The sequence below is a fragment of the Parasteatoda tepidariorum genome, chromosome X2 (assembly GCF_043381705.1).
Source record: "Parasteatoda tepidariorum isolate YZ-2023 chromosome X2, CAS_Ptep_4.0, whole genome shotgun sequence".
Taxonomy (NCBI): Eukaryota; Metazoa; Arthropoda; class Arachnida; order Araneae; family Theridiidae; genus Parasteatoda; species Parasteatoda tepidariorum.
The window spans coordinates 14,666,950-14,684,462 of record NC_092215.1 but is presented as its reverse complement, the minus strand read 5'-3'; the positions used below and the strand labels follow the sequence as shown (position 1 = coordinate 14,684,462).

At 30.2% G+C, this 17,513-nt stretch overlaps 1 protein-coding gene across 3 annotated transcripts in view; it reads right to left on the bottom strand.

Moving 5' to 3' along the window:
- The window catches only part of LOC107455346 (atrial natriuretic peptide-converting enzyme), a 396,108-nt gene that overhangs the window by 261,401 nt on the left and 117,194 nt on the right, over window positions 1-17,513 (bottom strand). The gene's annotated exons all lie outside the window — the stretch shown is intronic.

The window sequence follows — 17,513 nt, the reverse complement described above, 5'->3', positions numbered from 1 at the left end:
GCCAATGTACTAATATTTCATTTCATAAAATCATTTGTACTTAAAGCTAATTTATTAATGTTATTTAAATAATGCTAAAAACAATTGTTTCATATTTATTTATTTTTGTTCACGAGAGGAGTTTTACCATTATTTATATGAGTACCGAATGTGGTATTACCCAGAGATACTAACGTAGAGAAAGCATTACCCAGAATTCAATGTGAGGTTTAATGGTAGAAATATCAACAAAAAAAAGTCATGCTGCTAAGTTACACAATACATTCTTTTTAGTTTACAGCAGATTATGACTCAAGTACCGTTTGATTGCCTATTCTCCTTCGCCTTTAAAAATAAAATATGATATCATTATTTATATGAGTATCGAGTGTGGTATTACCCAGAGATTCCAACGTGGGGAAAGCATTACGCAGAATTCAATGTGAGGTTTAATGGTAGAAATATCGAAAAAAGTCATGCTGCTAATTTACAGGATACATTTTGTTTTAGTTCATAGCCGATTATGGNGTAGATTCTAGGAGATCCTTTAAAAATAAAATATGATATCATTATTTATATGAGTATCGAGTGTGGTATTACCCAGAGATTCCAACGTGGGGAAAGCATTACGCAGAATTCAATGTGAGGTTTAATGGTAGAAATATCGAAAAAAGTCATGCTGCTAATTTACAGGATACATTTTGTTTTAGTTCATAGCCGATTATGGCTCAAGTACCATCAGATTGCCTATTCTCCTTCGCCTTTAAAAATAAAATATACCATTATTTATATGAGTATCGAATGTAGTATTACCCAGCGATACCAACGTGGGGAAAGCATTACCCAGAATTCAATGTTAGGTTTAATGGTAGAAATATCAAAAAAAAGTTATGCTGCTAAGTTACAGGATACATTTCTTTAGTTTAAAGCAGATTATGGCTCAAGTACCATTAGATTGCCCATTCTCCTTCGCCATTAGAAATAAAATATGATACTGTTTCTCAAAAATGAAAATAAAGAGTCAAAACTATATAAAAATTTTCCGTTATTTTGTTTAATTTTATTTAAGTACATGAGCCATTTTTGACAATCCACAACCATAATTAGGTGATAAGAGAATCAAAAAGCCATTACAATCAATGCAAAAAGGTAAAAATGTAATAACTCGCAGAATTTCATGAGCCATTTCACAAAGATTATTCTTCCAGGCGTGAGAGAGATATAAATCGTTGGCGGAATATCAATGATATATGACAAGTTTTTCTGCTTCTGATTGCCAAAGCGGAAACCATCTTTTTCCCTTTCCTGTCTTGAGGTCAGAATGTAGTGACTCGGAAGAAAAAGAAAACCATAAAGCCTGTAGAAATTAAGGGCCTCCCTTCTCAAATCTTCCTGGCAATATGTCTGTTATACGGAAATCGTAGGATGCTTTTAAAAGAAAGAAAAATGTCAGAAAATCGATGCTTATAAAGCAACCTGTGTAACAGATAAATTTGAAACTTTCCTTTCGTTGAATTTGTCGTTTATGTTACAAATTGTTACGCAATTGGTTAAATTACTCGACAATCGATACAATGTATGTAAGATGTCTGTCGATATTATAGTGAGAATATTGAATTTAATTTAATTTAATGTAAGGTTCGACAGCACATAAATAAAGGACACACCCAGCAACATATATATCGGTTTTTATAACAGATAAGATTGTAAAGCATATTTCTGCTATTTACTATTTCAAGAGTATTGGGTGTGACATTTCATGTCACTAATTCGAAATATTTTTTTTAATAAAGAAAACTGTAATAAAGATAATAATTATAAGGATTTTGATAAAGATAAGAAAACTTATCAGTTGGTAAGGATTTAAACATAATAACACTTCTACAGATCCCAGGAAAAAGTTTTTTTTCTTTCTTATCTAGATCCTAAAAGCTGACAATGAAAAAGTTTACCATTTTTTTAGAACTGATTTTAGTATCACATTGTTTTCTTATAATTCATTAAAAAGTTCTTAAATTGGTATACTTTCTATCAATCAAAGTTTAGTTGTATAAAAAAAATCAATGAAATAAGTCAAAAATATGTCAAGTGGATATCACTTAACATTGTGATGGATTTTTAACATTATATAACTACATTGTTTCTGTCTGAAATGATTATTTAAATGAAAATAGATGGCTCCACAAAGTCACGTGATTAGTCACGTGAAATATGTTTATTTAATGTTTTATCTGTTTTATCGGTTAGTTTTCTAAGTAAGCATTCAAGTTCTCTTTTAAAAACCGGCATGGTAATTCTTGAATACCTGTTTCCTCGAAAAGAACCTTTTCTATACATAATAGATAGCGCACGGAGAAAAAATACACCGTGAAACTCATCTGTTTAGATTGCTGGAGTTGAAGATAAAAATTTTAGCTTCATGAAAGATAAGCTTTTAAAAAACAAATTTTCATGAACTTTTATTTTTTTTAGAATCTTAATCAATTCTGAAATATCTTTTGAACATTTCTTTCCAACATTACGAGATTTTTTTTTATTTCTTTACAAATGCATTAGTTCTTAAATCAACAAAACAAATAAAATAACTGTAAAAGAAAATTCGTTAAGTTCTGAAAGAAAAAAAGTGTTCTAAACTAACAAGCCCTGATAGGTTGCTGTCAGAAACCCATAAACTTAGAAACACACTTTTGAATGTGACAACATGGGCTATGTTTTTGCTCTTAACCCTACAGCTAAACTAAAAAGTGCCTTTGACATTACTTCTTTACAATATATTGTATTCTAGCTCCTTCTAAACATTTTCAGTGACGTGGCATAGACTGCTGATTTAGAATATTCTTATCAAAAAATGCGTCATTATATATTCTACTAAACTTCTAAAAGACGAATATTTTATTAATTCATAATTATTTCAATAAAAGTATTCAATAATTTCATCATAGATTAACAGTTTGCTTCCTTGATGCAGAATTTTTATGAAACATATTTTTGATACTTTTTTTTATCATTTATTTGGTAAATAAAATAAGCGAAAAATATTACATTTAGCATTTTAATAACTTATAGTTACGAAATACAATACGAAACGCCGGTGTCCTTTTCGGCCTGAAAATTTTTCAAACAAGACTCGCTTCCAATCATGAAGTTGTTTATTCTAATAGTTATAGACATTCAAATAGCAATAGCTATTAGATAGTAATTGACAAAAAGTGATTCATCACTGAAGTTACATTAATTTGCGAAATCAATTGTTAATAAATTTTTAAATATGAATGAAAAGAAAAATTTTTAAACTACTTTTTTTGGATTTTAAGGCTTTTATATTTATATATATACTATATTTATTTTATATTTTATACTTATATTTATCATTATTTAGTAGTTATAATTCAATAGTTTTGTTGTTGTTTTTGACGTATGTCTGTTTAGGCAGAGGGGTGCGATGGTTCTTTTTTTCCAGTGGCACCATCTATGGCCAAGAATTAGACTTTTACCTCACCATACGTCGCACCCGTTTATAGGCTGGACCCATTCATACATCCATTCATTCATCCACAGATCGTAATTTTGACTTGAATCAGAGAACGACCCCCAGAGATATTGATTTGCTATGGAAACATGGAGGACTTTTGCGACTCGACAGAGTTAACGTGCATCAGTCACTTTACTACAAGGGGAGTCTTCGGCCGGCGGGGTTCGAAGCCACGAACTCTCGCACATGGGCGCAGTGCCCTACCAACCGGGCTATTCCGGCCTTTGTAGTTTCAGTATTTATTTAATATTTATAATCTAGTAGATAACCTAGTAGATTTTTTAGTAACTATTAGACTGTCTTTTATACTTAAAAAATCACCAAAATATATTTTTGCTTGTTATTAGGGTATCGGATAAAATATATAAAAATGTTCGTTGTCCCATCCGCGAAAAAGTCTTGAATTTGTTTTCTACTAATGTTATGTTAAAATCTCATTTTAAATTTATCTATAAAATGAAATTCATTTATCTATTATACTTTCATTTAACATAAGAAGCTTTTTAGGGAGGGGGGGGGGCTTGGAAAGAAGATGGATTTAGTAGATTCTAGGAGATTGATAGATTAAATAGTAAAGGATATAAGATTCAATAGTAAAGGCTCAAAAAAAAGACATACTGCTAAAACAAACGGATTTAAAACAAATCAAATGATTAAATGTTTACTAACTTGGGAAGGTGTAAAGGATTTTAAAATTTTTACCTACTGTAATAAATTGACAATTAACTCGAACTTCTGTGCTTATAAATAATCGAATTTATACATTTTCTATAAATAAAACTGCCAACAAACTTGAGTAATGATCAAATAAATGAATGCATGACGCACAAGAAAAAATGACTTCTCAATGTTAGACTCTCTTCTTCACCCCACGCCAACCTTTACTGTTACCCACTTTTATTGGAGCAAGGTAGTTAATATTTATTTCTTGTAATTTCTAGGGATATCAACAGATGGCAGCACAAACCATAGGTATGAAAATATCTTCCCATCCACACTTAGAAACTAGTAAATTAGGAAGAAAGAATTCACTGTAAAAAAACTCCCACAAAAATTTAAGGTATTAAACCCCCACCTTGGTTGGTTGTGTAAAACCGTAAAATTTGCGAAGTGAAACCGTAGCGGTTTTTGCCGCTCAAAATGCATAATAAGACTTTTTTTACCAAAACAAAGTCAAGTTTTTACAGCAAAAATTGACAATAAACGTAAAACTGTTGTCTGAACAGACAGTTGCCATATGAAAACAAGTTTTCTCTGTGAAAGTAAATCTGTACTAGCACCAGAAGTGAATAGTTCAAGTCAGTAGAATTTGTATCGATTAGTCATAGCTGTGATTCGAACCTCAGTCACTTCATTGGGAAATCCCCTGAGTCACTGCGGCTCAAATAATTTTTTATGAAAAAATAGTGGAAATTTCACTTCAATATTGAATCAAGTTGACAATAAACTTGAATCTCAGTTTTATTTAAGCGATGTTCAAATCCATAAAATAATTGCTGAAAAGTATAGAAATTTTCATAAAATGATTGGGAAAAAAGGATAAATTATATTGCAGAAAGCAAAACTGCCTGACAAAAACTATTATTTCAACAGATGATTTTAATCCATTTGTGATTTGGTTAAAAATGGAGCAAAACCAGCATGTTAACAAAATGGCTTCAAATCTAAAATATACGGAGAAATCCAGGAAAAGCAACAAATATTTTCTATGGTCTCACATGCTTTGTAAAGGAGTGAAGTATATTAATCGAACACACCGGCCCCAGTGACCTAGAAGGAATCTTTACTCCCCCCTCCCTCTTACCATTAATAAATCAGATCATTTACGTTTAGTGCAGGTATAGTCCCAGGCTAGATTATTAGACATACTATAAACTTCTATGTAAAATCCTGATTATCAGGTGGTACTATACAGCTTTATTGTTTTTATGTGACTGAAACCGGTTTGCACTTGCTTATGTTAGTGTATTAATTGGTTAAATTAAACGATGTATAATATAAATTCGACGATAGGATAAGTTGGGCGATATAATATATAAATATAAAATATTTATTATATCAGGTATTATGTCAGCATACTATAATAATTGGACTAAAGTATTAGGTGCAATGTAGTATTTTAATGATTGCATGTTTTGCATGAGTTTATATGCAATACTTTTAGAGTTAAGCATACATGTAATGGGTTGTTATTCAGAAGATTTTTTTATATACTTCCTATTTGTATTTATTTTTAACCCATTGTTACACGAACGTAAACAAATGTAAACCGGTTTAAGTCGTAGAAAAAAAATAAAGCTGTATAGTACCGCCTGATAATTAAGATTTTACATAGAATCCTTAGTGCGTCTAATATTTTGGTCAGGAACTATAGATCCGATTCCGCATCTTGTACCACAAAACTTTGAATTATCGTTAACCATTAAGGCTTAAACAAATGTTATGCCAGTATTAGCAAATCAAAATGAAATTCCTGTATTTTAATTTTGATTTTTCATGTTTATCTAGTTTGATTGGAGAAATTCCAAGTACAGTTTCTTTTCTTTATGTTTTGAAAAGTTGATTTTGTTTTGTGTAGGTAGGAAAATGATACAATTTATGCACAAAATTAATGCATGCAGCAAATACTACAGTCCCTGCCTAAATTATTAAACCCACTATAAGATTCAATGTAAAATCTTCATTATCACGTGATACTATACAGCAATATTGTTTTCACTCAGATGAAACCGGTTTACACTTGTTTACGTTCGTATATCAATTGGTTAACATTGTAATACAATACGTTAAAAATAAGTATAAATAGGAAGTATATTAAAAATTTCCTAAATAAAATCCCATCACATGCATGTTTAAATACAAAAGTATTGCATATAAATTCGTGAAAAACATGCAATTATTAAAAAACTACAGTGGGTATTATAGTGTGTCATATAATTTAGCCAGAGACAGTATATAATAAATTAATATAGAATTTTGCATTTAGGTAATTATGAAAAAATAGATAGTCAGAAATTAATCTGATGAAACTATAAGAAAAATATACTGAAACTAAATTTCTTACGAATATTTTATACGTAATTGATATAAATAAAAAAAGTCGAAACAAGAGAAGAAAAAATAAGGAAAATATGAAATAGCAATTCGCGTGAGGGAAAATTATTTCCCTTTTTGGGACTTCGAAGATTCAAATTACGTTTCAATTATGGTTTCAAAATGAGTTTTCTAAAAAACTAGATTTCGAAAACTTTCAGTTAAAGTGCATTAAAAATTGCGAAACGAAATATATAAATAAGGGAAATTTAATGCATGTTAATTTATTTATTGGAAAGAAGCGTTTTGTAAATAGATGTTTTTATTAAATTTGGTTTAAAAAGAAGCATTTAATTTCTGCACGAAATTTGATAATAATATATTTTCTGCGTTTTTATGCACTGTTAGAATTTTCATTCTAAAATTACGCCAAAATATTCGACTGCAGTAATTCAATCCAATGGACAGCCAAGTTTACTGTTAGGAACTACTCTAACTTAATGACAGTGAATAAAAAACTAAACGCTTTTGGAACTATTTACAACTACCATGGATTCAAAAGAGTAAAAGTTAAAAAAGACTGGACTTGAGTTAGGAACTTTTGAACTTTTTACTGGGTTAAGTACATATTTTTTTTTTTTTTAAATAGATTTTTTACATGCATTTTATGAAGTGCGCAGTAGAATATGACTAGTGGGGCCATCTATTGTGTGTGAGAGATGGAAAATATTAGATTTTGTGTCAAGCTGCTCTGTGATGCTGCCATTCATGCGTTAATGAGAATTTTTTAGTGCAATAATTCCAGGGTCACCAATTGAGGAGTGCAGAGCACTGGAAATATTTCATGTGTTGAAGGATGGACGGAATATTGTAGTGTCAATGATGGGATTAGAACTTTTTTGCTGGTTATGATATAGACAGATTTGCCCTTCTGGCTAAAGTGTGTACACAGGTGCAAAAAAAACTGTCTTTGTTTACCAACAATTTTTAAAGATTCTTTAGATGATTCTTCTCGAGGCGAGCGTTAACTGTGAATTCAAGTATTGCAACGTGATAGCTGGTAAACGTTATACGGTGATAATTAACTGGGTCTTTTGAGTCTTTACCGGGTTTCAAAATCGGTACCACGACACTCACGTCAATTAGAAGGGTTAAGTCAATTAGAAAATTTTATGGGTTTTTGCTTTATGAAACTAACACTTATTCATTTTTAAAAAAAAAAAATATTAAACTAAAACTAAAAATGAATAATACAGCCATTTAAATTTTAATCAAATTATTTTTTTACATGTACTCACTCTAATAAAGTATCTTCCTTAATATTTATATTTTTTTTAAATATTTGGACATCAGTAATTTTAAAACCATTCGCTTCAACCAAACAGATACATTTCAAACATAATTAATAGAGTTCGTTGAAAGCCTTTTCCAGATAATCAACCACAATCATATTTTAAACATTTTCGCCAACGTTTATATAATTTGGCACGAAACTATTCAAAGTGATATGAGAGAGTGAAATTGAATTGAGTTATTGAATCGTAAAGTCTCAATAAGGATATTAAAATGACTGAATGCCATGAAACAAGTGAAGCAAAATTAAACTAGAAGATGAAACTAAACTATATTAAGCAATTTCATTCCACGAGATCATAGGATCTATTATCTTAAACATGCTGACATTGTTTCGATCGAAACATCGGCAAGCAAATTAGTGAAATGCTGGTATTTCTAGAAATTTAATTTCCTTTGTAACAGTTACATTTTCGAAATACAATTTAGTAACTTGATGCTGTTGCTGTCTTGGTAGTGCCTTTATAATACATTTCCCTTTAACCACCTTCTTTGCCTCAGTATATTTTATTATATTGAGTACAAGACGAGACATAATGTAATCCATGCTGGTTGTCCGTCGTGGGCGTAGAATTCTATACAAAACAGAACTCGCTACCAATAGAACTGAATTGAATTGAAATTAATGTAGGGTTTAGTGGCACAAGTTCTAAAAAAAGGACATGATACGCCAAACACCACTACCAATAGAACTGGTCCCATTTCTTTCTGGCTGTTCCGGTATTATGAGCAGTCGGACGTTCAACCAACAGATGTTTTATTAATTTTATACTTTTAAATTTTATTCTATGTAACTCTGAATCAATAAATGTTTTATGGTTTGCTGACCTTCCCGCCGGAGGTTTGTATTGGTGGATCGGGGTGTGGTGGCTGTCTCGCATCTGTCAGCCCAGTTTTTAGCCCGCTTTTAGCGCAGCTGCCAGACATTTGCTCTTGGCTCCGCCACCCTGTGGATTGCTCAATCTTTACCATCCTATACGTACTGTGATACTCTGCTCTTGCTAGACTCAGGGCCCTGTGCTTGAGCTTTCACGAATTGCTTGGCCTTTCGTGCCACTTCGTAATGATTTAGTCATTAAAACTTTAGGCGTATTTTCCCTTTGGACCTGGGTCACTGTTCTAAACTTCCTTATTACGAAGAGTAAATTTCTTTATATTAGTAAGTATATACGTTTATTAAGTTATTTACTGTCTGTCTTGTCAATTAATTCATCGCTTAACTGATTTGAAAATCAACTGACTACGAATAATCAAAGCTTTAAGAACATAACCAATGATTAACAAATTCGCTCATTCAATGATTTACAAATTTGTTGGATTCATTGGATTTTTAATCAGCCTAAATTACAAGCAGTATGATGTTGTTCAAGTCATAAAATGCAATAGACTGTAATAACTCGGATAACTATTTAGATCTGATAACACATGCCCAGTAAAAAAACTGACTTTTACTGATCGTATGGGAAATATAAAGCCAGGAAGACCACCAATTAGGTGGCTTGACTTGGAGGAGATGGACTTTCAGATAGTAAATAAGGAAACCTGTTAGAGTCTTGCTGTGGATATGGCAGGATGACAAAGAATACTTGGGAAAGTATTGATCTGTAACAGGCTGTAGTGCTTTGAGAGAAGAAGAAAAGAATTTACTCCCTACATCCATTATTTATACCACGAATAGTTTTGCTCATAATATTGATTGCAACAGCTCTATTGCTTTCATAAAAGCATTAAATGGTGATAGTAAGTATTATCTTTCCCTATATTAGTTATTTTAGATTTAGTTGAAACGAAAGTTAAGTTTTGCATCATAAACTTGGTATTGAAATGAAAATGTTATTAATAGTAATAACTAGATGGAATTAAGAAAACTAGTGTCTTAATTCCCCAAATAAGCGTTGGTTTTAAAATATGTTTATAAAAAGCAGAAAGGAATAATTTTATGCTGAAATAAAAGAATATATAAGGGGTGCTCAAAGGAAAATTTGACAAGTTGAATTAAAAGAATGATTTTAATACCTTTGTAGGATATTAAAAGAAATCGTCGTAGATATTATAACGCAGGCTTAAGTAGCAAATCTAGGCCTTTGCTGTGGAAAGATTAGGTTGCATCTGGTGGATACTATGTACAGCTTCCTCCATTTCGTCGTCTGATTGAAAACGTGCCCCCTATAATGCTTTCATAAGGGATCCAAATATATGGAAGTCACAAGGGGACAAATCTGGATTGTATAGTGGGTGCTCCAATGTTTTTCAACAGAAATTGTGTGAGGTCATATGGATATGACAGGAGACGTGTGGGTGAGTTTTGTAATGGAGAAGGTTGTGTGAAAAGCAGTGTTATTTTGATTGCATTCCATAGTTTTGTCAGAGTACCTGCAGTATTGCGCTGAATTGATAATCAACTGTAAAAAAATCCACTGTTATACCGATTTGGACGCATCCATATATATCAAGACTTTATTTCCGATCAATTTCCTCTACCAGGAACAGTTTTTACTGTTGAACGCCCCACGCATTGTAACCCTATTTGATGAGTTGGTACAGCTGAAGTTATTCTGACGCAATTGTCCGCTTTTCATGTGGGCAAACCTTAGATCTTCAAAATAACTACTTTTAAATACGATACTGGACTATTCATAATTTCTGTTTAAAAAATACTTAAGAGCCACGTCATAAATTCGATTAAAAAATAATCTCATTATCTTGTATATGTTTAAGAAACTGTTAGACTATTTCATGATTAGGAAGATATTTGTACACTCAATATTTATGGTCTTGAAATATATATGAATTCTTGACTTGTGATTTTTAAATATTAGAGAGTAACTTAATTTATAACTTAGAGAGTTAACTAACTTATTTTAAACTCAAAGATACAACCATTTTTTTCTTACCTGTGTATAGGAGATAAAAGCTACAATGTTCATTTTTGGGGTTAAGATTAAAGCATTAGTTTCCAATATAGTCTTTTTTTTTCAAATATGAAAAGCATAATTTTTTAAGCCTAAAAATAACAGATTTAATATCTGTAGAAAAAAACCATTAAACTTGAATTCATAAAAGCATCATCTGTGACAAATTGCTTTTCACCTCCGATACTCAGATCTAGTCACTTATTAAAAATCATTCTATTAACATTTATATCAGCAACCATTTTCTTAAGACATTATGCAAAATAGCAAACAATAAAGAAAATCCAATCAATATTATACTACAATACGTTATATACTTCTTATGGTAAAAATGGTAAAAAATATGAAACTTGCAGATATATTTTAGCAAAAAAAAAAAAACATTATCAGAATTTTGAGTTAGTTGTTAACAGGATTAGATTTGAGATAAACCTTTGAAATTGATATTTAACTTATTCTAAGAACACTGCAGGCTAATTTTAATCATTATGTTTCATTTAATCAATTCTCTAGTTCATGATAACTCATTGTAGGTATATTTTTATTCTAATGCATACATTTTTCAAATAAATTTCTGTCAGCACATTGCAGCATGCAAACAAGTTATTTCGGAATGCAAGATTCGATTTCAGATATTTAATTGTCATTTAAATACCTGAAATTTTGATCATTAAGAGTTCGATCCCATATTATCAAAACGTAACACTCGAGCGTTTCCTAATAATGGTACTTAATGCAGTAACAGTAGAATCCTTCGTAGGGCTTATTGTTCATATATTAGGCAGAGCAATACTTACTCTTAATGCTCTAATGACCCACTCTCTATGCAATGAAGCATCAAGAGACCAATATAGATTCGATACTGTCGGATGTGCATTAAGTGCCTTAACAGGCATATTAACTTCGCCTAATCACTATTACTCAAAGATAGTTCATATATCAAAATATATATGATTGTCAGAGGATATTATTGAAGAGTTGAAATAGTTCTTTTTATTAAATTAATTCGATACACTTGGTGAATTAGTTTGTTAAATTTTCAAAAAAATATACTACTATGCAAGTAATAATTTTAAGGTTGAGATATAGGTTTTATTTCGTAAAGATCGAAGATTTCGTGCTTTGAATTCACGTTTTCGTGCGTTTGACAGCGATTAGATAGCAATTCCTGTTGCGTGTAAACAAAATACGACGACAAAAGATTGTTAGTTAATTTATAATTCTGGCGCTAGAGCCGAAATGTCTCTACCGCACCATTAACTTGGTATGATTTATTCATTCCTAGGTCTCTTGGTTTACACTAATTCAAATTGTCTACACTATATCAAATTATAAAACCCCATGTCCTTCCTGTAGAAGAAAATATTACCATGATGTTTACCATGATTGGTTGATTTGAGTTTATTGGCACAAGGGCCAGGCATGGCTATACTGCGCCAGCCACTAGGTTTATGATGAGTTCGTGTAAGGTAGGGTACTAGCAAACAAAATAATGCTGTCTTTGATATTTAAATTTGTAGCACAGAGTTAGAATGTATTACATGAAAGATATATATTAATTCTTTTTTTTGTATGTAGTTGAACTATGAAAGAGCCAGATTCGGCTATACTACTCCAGGGGTAAACGAGTAGGCATGTCAAAGACCAGTGTTTATTCGAAGACTTGAATATTGCTATTGAACCTTGTATTATTGCTTGTTTGATTCTTTCGATCTGAAAGTTTCACGAAATGAAAATTAATTTAGATTTATTTTGCGTAGACTAACTAAATGCTTAATAACTATGGATTATCTGAGCAAAATGTTTAAAATTATAATCGTTTAATTAGTAATTGTTCTTTCTAAGACATTTCTAAGTCATTATTTAAAAAAAAAGCAATTTCGTCGTGTTTAAGACAACATGAGATAATATCATCCACAAAAGATATTTTTTAATTTTAATACAATATTTTTTGTTTGTTTTTATTTTCCTTAAAATCTTCAAATAGACCACTGTAAAGAGACCACTATAAATATAAGGAGAAATCTCACATCTAGAAAGACTAATTTTTTTCTCTCTTTTGATTTCAGAAACTAATCATGGATTCTGCCAACTCAGTGTTTTTTTTGTTTTTTTTTTTAGAATAGGAAAAATTATTAAGGGCTGTAACGACTTAAAAGCTCTGACTTTTTTCTTTCATGGATGGATTTCTCACGTCATGTTCAATAAGAAACGGATGTAAAAAATGTCTTAGAAAACAATCATTAATTTACGTTTCATTTTTTTAATGTAATTGACTTCAAGAAAATTCATTGTCATTATAGTAACGCCTGTGTGTATTTTGGCTTAGTTTTTTTCAATATGCTTTTAAAAACATGTTTGATGTAAAGAAAGTTTGTTGCTGTTATTGGCTCAACGTTCAAACGCTCAATTTTCTACCAACGCTCTACCATAGGAAACAATTATTAATATAGAATTTATTTTTTCAATGTAGTTGACATTAAAAAATTATTTTTCATAATAAATACACCAGTGTATTTTTTTTTGCTTTTCAAAATGCTTGAAAAATATGTTTAATCTAAAGAATGCTTAAAGAGTTTTAACTTAGGCGGCACACTGGAAGCATGATGGTTCAAAGCAAAATTTAACTTACACTTATATCTACAAGTTTAGTATTATGAATATGCTTTTTGTTACAAATGATCTATGCAAAAATGTTTATTGATAAACATTAAAATATGATTGGAAATTAAAACATTATTACTCCAATACTCAAGAGTAGGACTGAGCGATATAAGAAATTTTATATCGTGATGCATCGTCAGTTTTGCATCGTGATATAGCGATGTATAGCGATATAGTATTTCAGAAATTCTTTTACTTGTAAGGCGCAGAAAGTCGGATATCTATCAAAACTTCATACTCAGATTGATTTAAATCAATTTATGAATTTGATGTATATGTTTTGCTTAAGAAAGATATTAATGTTATATTTTCTAAAAATGATCGCGCAAATAACGAAAGATTTCTTAGTTTAAAAATAAATAATAAAAAAATAAATAAAATTGAAATTTATCAATATATTTACCTAACAATATAGAAAGAAAATTTAAAAAATAAGTTCGTTAAAAATTATTTGTATGCTTAAAACAAAGTGCTAAATAAATTAAAAAAAAAAAAAACACTTTTAAAACAACACTATTTTTTATCATTATTATTTCACATAAATAATAAAGTTAAATTGAATAATTACCGAATTCTGAACGAAAAAACAAAGTAAGGTTTAATTTCTTAAAAATAAAAACAAAAGAATTATGATATTCGATAATATATTCAACTGACAATATTGAAAGAAAATTAAAAAATACGATTATACTCTTTAATAAAACGAAGTGCTAAATGATTTTAAAAAAAGAAGTCACAATCGCAAACATTACTAATTTTTTTGAATAAACAAGGTTGATTGACTTATGTCCAAATCCAAAAGAGGAAAAATAAGTTTTGTTATAATTTTATTTATAAAAATGAAAACAACTAAAGATTTATAAATTTAAAATCAGTAATAAAAACCCAATGAATTATTATTTTATCCTAAAAGTTTTTAATAAATTAAAATAAAGTAAAAAATAGCCTAACAAATTTAATTACTTTTTAATTTAATTCTTTATGGGCACCTTAAATTAGATTTATAATAAATTAATTAATGTAAAATAACACTTAAACATATAATATCAAAATTAACTTTCACATTTAAAAATAAAAAAGAAAGTTTTGTTTCAAAAAATTTTTTACCTAAGTAATTAGGAAACACTTCTTTATATATTCTTTTCAATAATAGATTACGTTCAGAACGAGGTAACGACGGCTATCGCAAAGTCAGTCCCACTGAAAATAATCTACAAGAAACGATATCAAGTCGCGACAAAGTAGAAAAAAAAACTAAGAGGTGCGGAAACGTACATGCCAGATCACGATATATGTTCTCAAAACTGATTCTGATTCTACCGCTCATCAATCAAGGCCGTTTCAATATAACAATACGTACATCGTCTTCCCCAGCGCGAGTTGGCATCGGAACGTAAGAGATCTTTGCGTTTCTCGCATCGCTATATCGTATATCGCTATATCGTGAATCGCTATATCGTTCGCCTTCTTTACTCGACGGCTTAAATCAGATTTCTGATGCCTGGAACGAAAGTCGCTGTATCGGTCTGCCGATACAGGCGTTAAATCGATGTGTCGCGATATATCGATTTATAGCCCAGTCCTACTCAAGAGTATAGGTAAATCAGAAATTTGACGATTTATTTTTTAACCAGCATTATATTTAAAAATTTATTTCATTAACATATACAAGTTTTTTCGAAGCTCTTTTACCAAGGGAAATAAAAAAGCTACAGTTTAACTTCTTTACGCTTGAAGCAAAGCTATCCTTTTAAACTGTAAATGCCATCTTACTGTAAGGAATTATCTGGGCTTCAGAGCAGACAAATAACTGAAGTACTTCAAAAGGTATTAAACTTTTTTAAAAATTGCTAATTTCACGAAATTTTTTCATGTAGGTGAAAATTGTCAAAATCAATGCATTATTACCATTTTTGGCAAATTTTTAAAATACAGCCCAGATGATACAGCATTTAAGTAAGTTTCTAAATACTAAATTAGACCACAAACGCTTTTCGTTTTCTTATTACTGTTGCTTTTTTCCTTATGACGTTTTGCGCCTTTTGCAGAAAAAACGGAGAGTGCTGGCTAAGGATAGACTAAACTTGACCATACGGTCATGAGTACGTAACTGTTGCAAACGGACGTCAGCTATGAAAATAGCATATTATTCGCAAAAAGCATCATTTCTTGCTACTACAGAGCTTTCGAAAAACAGATGTAATACAGCTCGAAGACCTGAGCAGCTTGTATCTACTTGTATGCACACACAGCTTGAATGTGCTAATTTGCGAGGAAAGTTATTGTGGTCCGTGAGCAATGCAGGTGGCATTGCCAGATCACTGTGTTGTGATACTGTTTAATGTACAGTGCGTAAAACAAGATCATCCTGAATAAATTTAATTGTAATGATCGGATTTAAATGTATTTGGTAGCAATCTTAATGATTCCAGGATGTGACCTCAAATGGGCTTAATAATTAGTGCTAAATATTAAACGGAGAAAAGGTACTTTCGACATTTTTTTCTTATTTGGATTCCTGGAAATATAGGGGTTATCAAAATTTTAAAAAATAAGAGTCGTATATTCACGTATATGCACATTTGTATATTAGTCGTAATAATCTGTTTATTGGTTTGAATTATTGGCATTAAAGTTGATAATGGCTCTATTACGCCAAATACTTGGTTTGAAATCAAAATTTAAATAATGAGGCTCGAGACCAACTAGAAATGCTTCAAAATATAATTTAAAATAAACATACGCAGAATTGTGTAAAAAAGTAAATGAATAATACAATATTTTAAAAACTTGAACTTCTGAAACGATAATAATTTTTATTATTATTTTACAACATTATGCTTCGTTAGAAAAGTATTCCTAGTGCAAATCTAATCCTCTTTGAACTTCATTATCATAATCAATAATTCTTAATTTACATGCATGACACTTCTTTCAAGAAAATAAATTATAAAAACTAAAAACAGTGACATATTGTCAATAATCACATAACATCTCTATCAAATATTCAAATTTCTTTCGATCTCGGTCACTCGCTTCGCAAATTTATGCAAAATATTCAAAACGGTCGGGTTCCTGAAAAAAACAGGAATCAACTAATCGCTCAGAAAACTTTTCCCAAAAATATTGATATTCTTCTCACTCTTTAACGAAGAAAATTACGTTCTTACAGTGAATAGAACAAAGAAAAGAAGGAATGAAACAGATCAATGGAAAAATACCGAGAAAGTTTACAAACTTCTATATCGAACCTGAATCTTGTTATCTACCTACGGCTGTTCCTTGTTATCATGTAATCACATTTTCTTCTTTAGTCACATAGAAGTAGTGAACAAAAAAACACAACTAAACCATACGAAAGATGCTTCAGTTTTTTTCGAGAATATTGTAAGCATATAAAAAAGGGAAATAGAGGACTCGATGAATTGGAAACAGAAATAGAATATAAATTGGAGAAAACTGTATCGTAACCTTTTATCCGGACTGTTTAAAAAGAGGCTGAATGATCTTTGTATTTTTTTCTGTATAAACGTTGTTATAAAAACTTCAAAGAAAAAAGGGAAAAAGTGTAGTGAATTTACTTATAAAGGTTAAAAGACTGGAAGTGCTTACTAATATTTCTATCTTTTGATTTATTGAGAATATTGACCAATTGTCCTATATTCACTTATATGTTTTTTCCGTTGGCTTCTTGTTAGCGCTTTTTGGTATCAAACAGAAAACGCTGCATTTTATCGCAACGAATGTTAATTTAATTTTGCATTTATTTAAAATGTATAACTCCTATTAACAAAACTTTTCAATTATAATATTCTATTACAAGATTGCAAGTATTTATTTTTGTTGAAAAAAAAGCGATTGTTTAAGTAAAGAAAATACGTCATACCTGTCAATTCTTTTTTATTTTTATATTTAGAAAGGTATCAAAATTTATGCAATGGCAACTTATTTCTGTTTGAATAAATGAGATTTAAAATGATTTTGATGACCAGTATATTTAAATAATTTGAATATATATGTGATAAGAACTCTGACAAAAT